Source organism: Sciurus vulgaris, assembly GCF_902686455.1.
Source record: "Sciurus vulgaris genome assembly, chromosome: 5".
In the NCBI taxonomy this organism is placed as follows: domain Eukaryota; kingdom Metazoa; phylum Chordata; class Mammalia; order Rodentia; family Sciuridae; genus Sciurus; species Sciurus vulgaris.
This window is the reverse complement of record NC_136465.1, coordinates 104747698-104754307: the sequence shown is the minus strand read 5'-3', so window position 1 is coordinate 104754307 and position 6610 is coordinate 104747698. Positions and strand designations below refer to the sequence as shown.

Below are 6610 nucleotides of genomic sequence, written 5' to 3'. Positions count from 1 at the left end.
CATGGCAATATGCTCAGCAACATCAGTAACCAGGAAATGTATTTGCCTTCTCATGCTGCCATAACAAAATACCACAGACTGGGTGGCTTAAGTAATAGAATTTTGTTTTCTTACAGTTCCACAGTTCAAGAGGCTGGGAAGGCCAAGATCACTTACCAGGGTTTGGTTCCTGCTGAGGGCTCTCTTTCTTGTTTGCAGATGGCTGCTTTGTTCTTCCCATGATCACGATCTTTTCTGAATGTGTCCTGAAGACCCTATCTCAAAAACAGTCACATTAGGGGCTACTGCTTCAGCATAAGCATTTTGGGGGATTCAATTCACTCACAGCAGAACATGTGCCTAAACTATAATAATATACCACGATACTTCCTGAAATGTTTACAATGAAAAATATTGATTATGACAAACTTGAAGTGGGTGAATAATTAGAACTATAATACTAGTATGAGGATATAAAATGATAAAGACATTGTGGCAAACATTTTGGCAGTTTTTTAAAGAGTTCAAACACAAAAACAAACAGAAAAAAAGAGTTCAAATACATTTACCAGAGGGCCTGGGCAGTCCTCATAGGTTTTTACTCATGAGAAATAAGAGTATAGGTTCATACAAAGTTATATACATTAATGTTCATAAAATTTTATTTGTAATAGCCAAAACAACAACAACAACAACAACAAAAATCAAATGTCCATCAATAAGTGAGCAGGCAAACCAACTATAGTACATCCACACTAGGGAATACTATTCAGCCATAAAGAAAACTGAACTATGATAGACTCAACAACATAGATGTACCTCAAAATAATTATGCCAATTTAAATAAACCAGACAAAAGATTACATATTTTAAGATTTCATTTTTTAATAAAAGTTTTTTAAATAAAAATTTTCAGAAGATGCAACTAATTCATAGTAACAGAAAGCTTGGGGATAGAGTAGGACTTACAGTGCAAAAGGAGAGAATTAACAAGGAGCCAAAGGAAGCTTCTTTTCATGATGGATATCTTTACTATTTTGACTGTAGTGATTATTTCATGGTTGCGTATGTGATAAAAGTTACTGAATTGTACACTTTAAATGTGTTTAGTTTATTTTAATTATACCTCTGTAAAGCTATAATAAAACACATTGTCAATGATATACCACTACATACCCAGTAAAATAACTAAAATAAAAAAGATTGAGAATATTAAGAGTTGGAGAAAATGTGTACAAAATGCAGGCTGCATACATTGCTTGTGGGGATGTAAATTGCATAGTTGCTTTGGAAAACAGTTTGGCATTTTCATAAAATGTGGATCATATCGTTAGCATTTCACCTGGTGATTTCTTTCCTGGGTATCTGTCCAAGAGAAATAAAAATGTATGTCCCTGCAACTCAGAATGTAAATATTTATAGAAACTGCATTCATAACAGATAATAAATGAAAGTCATCTAAGTGCTGATCAACTGGTGAAGGGATAAACAAAAACAATGTAGTATATTCACATGATCAGATACTATTCATCAATATAAAAACTACTTATATTAAAAAAGAAAAACCATGAATGAACCTAAGAAACATACTAAGTGTAAAAAGTCAGAGGCAAAAAATATTTATTGTAACATTCAATTTATATGAAATTTATAAGGACAGAAGGCAGATCAGTGTTTGCTTAGAACTGGGAGAGGGAATGGAAATTGACCACAGATGAATTTGATTGTATTTAGGGGATAATAGAAATGCTGTAAATCTAGAATATGATGATAGTTACATCACTATATAAGTTTCCTAAAAATCATTCTGTAATATTTTAATATACAGAATTTTCAAATTTTTATGAATTTTTTTGGATTTTATTCTTTGTAAGTATATTTGACTAAAACTTAAAAATGCAAAAACAAAAAATATGGAACAACTACTATGTGCTATCTATTGGGGATACAAAGAAAGGTATGTCACATGCGATAACTGAACAAATGAAAAGCTGGGCTCCTTCCCTTTCTCCCATGTAACTGGCCACTGGAGTTGTCTCTTGAAGTTGGTGTTTGACATCTAGACTAGGACACCACAGTCTTGGCACAAGGACTTGTGCTGTTCTCTGCTCTTCGGCTTGTTCAGTAAATAAGCATTTTTCTTTTTTTCTGTCAAAAATACTGTTTCCTTTTCTGAAAAGGAGATGGTGATGTAGTTACTCTTCTTCCCTTCCATTCCTGTCGAGCAGGTTTAATAGATGACATTTGTAAAGTGCTCTGAGGTATTCAGACAGGAGCTTGACACTGTCTCTACAGAGCTAATGACTAAACAGGCCTGTTTGCTGCTTCCCAACTGTCACCTCTTCCTGGTATTCATTAGTTCTGTCTACTGTAAATGGAACGGGCCATATCAATGAGACGGTGAGTAAACTTAACACATATCATGTCTGCCAATAATACTGCAGGTGAGTTCAATTTCTTTGGGGGAAATAATGAAGTTAACACTCTAGTCCTGCCTGTTCCTTTAGTGCAGAGAGGATGGGGCCTATTTCCACCAAGCATACCATTCTCTGAGTTCTGCTTTTTCCATGCACTTGAAATGCTTAATTTAAAAAGATCTGAAATTGCACTCATGCTTCATTGTTATACATAAAAAGCACTGGGCTTAAGACTGGCTAATTTAATTCATTAGGGTGACTATCAAGATGACTTAAGAGGCTTCACTTCTTCTGCTTTGGCGGAAGATCCCGCAGCCCTGGGTGTGATCGAGGTTTCAGAGTTGTGGGGCGTCTATTCTTTCTGCAGCGAAGGCGTGGTGGCTGTGGGCCAGGCAGCAGGGCGCCTCCCATGGCAGGGCAGTGGGTGGAGGTCCTCGGCGGGATCATGGAAGGGAGCGGCCAGATCCTCAGGGTCTCCACTGCCCTCAACTGCCTCCTGGGCCTCCTCTTGTGGGTGCAGAAGATCAGGGCGGGCGCAGCACGCCATGCCTGAGTTTTATAAATATATCATAAAATGTGGGGATATAGGCAGTCTGGATGCACACGTTTTGATGCAGTATTATGACCTGAAGGCCTCAACATTTATCTGGACTGGAAATGATTCGAGATTTGTGTGATGGGCAACTGGAGTGGACAGAAATTGGTTCCACAGAAGTAATCTTCACACCAGAGAAGACCAAAGGTGGAATCCACACAGCAGAAACCAAGACAGCAGGGAGTGTGTGCCTCTTGATGCAGGTTTCAGTGCCATGTGTTCTGTTTGCTGCTTCTCCATCAGAACCTCGTTTGAAAGGTGGAACTAATGCTGAAATGGCACCACAGATCAACTACACAGTGATGGTCTTCAAGCCAGTTGTTGAAAAATTGGCTTTTAAATTTAATTGTGACATTAAAATGAGGGCCTATTATCCGAAAGGTCGTGGTGAAGTGATTGTCCGAATGTCACCAGTTACACAGTTGAACCCAATGGATTTAACTGATCGTGATATATGGAAGAGCTTTTGTTGCTGGTGTTTTGCCATTTAAAGTAGCAAAAGATGTGGCGGCGGCAGCTGTGAGATGCATCAGAAAAGAGATCAGGGATCTATATGTTAACATTCAGCGTGTTCAGGAACCCAAAGACCAAACATTTGGCAATGGAATAATCATTATTGCTGAGACATCCACTGGCTGTTTGTTTGCAGGATCATCACTTGGGAAACGAGGTGTAAATGCAGACAAGGTTGGAATTGACGCTGCTGAAATGCTGTTAGCCAACCTTAGATGTGGTGGAACTGTAGACCAGTTTTTGCAAGACGAGCTGATTATTTTCATGGCATTGTCCAATGGGGTTTCCAGAATAAAAACAGGACCAGTTACTCTCCATACACAAACTGCTATACGTTTTGCCAAACAACTAGCAAAGGCTTAATTTACTGTGAAGAAATCAGAAGATGAAGAAGATGCCTCTAAAGACACTTATATTGTTGAATGCCAAGTAATTGGGATGAGAAATCCAAATCTATAGGGTATTTACCTCTTAAACAATACCTCAGTGTTGTATTGCATTAACTTATTTCATGCATACTACAAAACAATGAATATTATTAAAGGGCCTGACTAAATTTGGATATGAAGTATGATAGTCTAGATTCACTGAGAATGATTCATCAAGTTAATCTTACTTTGAATATCTCCTGAGATGGGCAATAAAATGTAAGAATTGATGGATATGTATGATAGCCAATATCAATATTAAATTATTAAAATAAAATATTCTTTATGCTCTAAAAAAAAAGACTTAAATTATTTCTTTTGGATAAATACCTGGGAATGGAATGGTTGGGAACATATGGTAGGTGTATGCCTAATTTGATAAGAAATTGCTAATCAGTTGCCCACAGTGTACCATTGTGCATTCCTACTGTCAGGGTATGAGTTTCAGCTATTAGATCAAATGACATGAAAACTTTAAACAGTCAAATGGCATGAAGAAATGTGTACACACACACACACTCAGAAGGACTTAAAAATTCAACTTTTTATTATGTTATATATTGTGTGCATGAGTTACTGTAGGAAGTGCTGGCTTAGTTAATTGGAACAAAGAAATGGGTAGCCAGTTCTTTGGAATATAATCATGGAATACATGGCAGGCAAGGTGAATTTGAAGTAAGACAGCTGGGCTAGCAAAGACCAGGGAGAAAGAAATAGGGCCCTGCAGATATAAACTGCAGGATGGAACTAATTTGATGTGGGAGACAGGTGGTGAAGGAATGAAAAATGATTCTGAGATTTGGGGCTGTAGCACCTAAAAGAGATTATTAAGATTGTAAAAAGATGACAAGAGGAGGTTATTTGGTGTGGGAGAGAAAACAGCAAATATTGCTTAGGTATATTACTTTAATAAAGAGTTCCAGCTGTGGGTTAGAGCTTAGAAGTTGGGTTGAAGAGCAGATTTGGGGGTCACATCCATAGCAGTATATCCTGAGACGTGGGGAACTGCTGAGACCACAATGCTCTAGATGAGTGCCTTAAACAGCACTTATGCTTATGAAACTGAAGGGAAAGTGACCACAGACACAGACAACTGGGAGAAAAAGAAGGAAAATGAGAACTGTGGGCCTCTTGGAGAGTAGAAGCAGAACCAAGTGAGTCAAGTGAATCAGATGCTTTAGAAACCTATTTTAATGTTTTGCAAAATGATAGGATGGAACCAAAATCGATTTCCATGCATGCATGAATTTGTTGGGATGAATCCAATGACTCTGTGCAACCATAAAGCTCTAATAAGAATTTTTAAAAACCCTCAAAAATGACAGAATGAGAACCTATACAATCCATGAATTTGATTTGTTTAGAAACTTATTTTTTTTTTAAGTTAGGTTCAAAGAAACTGTCATCTCTAGATGAGCTGGGAAAATGGCCACTGAGCTTACGTAATGTTTCTCAGCATTTAAAAAAATTTTTTTTAACAACTTTGTAACCGAGGAAGGGTTTCAAATAAACAAGTGTTCATGGCTGACTGGGGCTGTGCAACCAACCTCCAAATACCACACACACACACACACACACACACACACACACACAGAGTGAATGACTAAATCTTTTATCAGAGTGAAAAAAAATAGTGCCATATTATTAAAAGATAATTATTTGGTCCATAGTGTTTTGATTAGTAATTATAAATAGAGATCACAATTAAAGCGGTGGTCTCTAAGGTAGAGGTTCCATGTAATGATAAAAATATTTGCTGATTCAGGCCTTATCACCAGTAGTGCACACTGGAGGATTGCCAGAAGCCTACATTTTGCCTCAAGCTGTGTCGTTAGCTCAAAGCAGATATTAATTTAAGCTGTTAATGCTTATGTCATCAGATGTTCTTATTTACAGACTGTGACCCTGTGAATTTGTAATCAGGGATTATAAACGTGGTGTTTATTGGTTCACTTTATTAACACACAGCTTTCTTGCTTTCCTTATTTGTTGGTACCTTCATGGGAGGGTTTGGTAGTTTTATCTTGACTTTAGAAAATTCTTTCCTTAAAAATAGGTGAGATGAATCATAATAAGCATCTATAATGTATTTAGAAAACATTTCCCTACGTAAAAAGATTTTTGGATTAGGTTTGTTCATGTCTTACCATTTAGTTACCCCTAACACTATCAAGTACCATGTGCCTGCCATTATGCTAGTAAGGCCTATGCTAATTGCCCAATGTGTTAAAGTATGAAGAGGCAGTTCCTGTTACTTGAGGTGTTCCTATTTTAGCAGTCTACAAAGTTATCTAATATAACAATTTGTTCAGAAATTCTATTGGAAGTCAGTCATTCAGAACTCAGGATCTAGTTTGTCATTTAATTAGGACATAGGGGGCATTAATGGGGCAATTCAACCACAATCCCATATAGCCCTTGACGCTTGCTATTATCGAATATAATCCTTGAGCAGCGTAGTATTTATTAGGGAGAATGCATTCAGAGAGGCCACTCAGAAGGCTAAGATCGCTTCTACTGGTGATGGGAAACTTGCCCTCCATCACCGCCTCTACCTTTTGAGAGAGTTGAGAGCTCCAGCCACAGCTCCCTGGTGCTGGTGGGATCTTATCTGGCTGACTGGGTGCCTGGCTGAGCTGGGGCTGGACAGAGCAGGGGGCTCCGGAAGGAGAATGGCA

General features: G+C 37.8%; 1 pseudogene across 1 annotated transcript; it reads left to right on the top strand.

The window, feature by feature from the left end:
• The first annotated feature begins 2727 nt into the window (after positions 1–2727).
• Positions 2728–4219, top strand: LOC306660848 (RNA 3'-terminal phosphate cyclase-like; annotated as a pseudogene). The gene is made up of 2 exons: positions 2728–2949; positions 3029–4219. The product of its transcript is annotated as an RNA 3'-terminal phosphate cyclase-like (transcript).
• The last annotated feature ends 2391 nt before the right edge of the window (positions 4220–6610 follow it).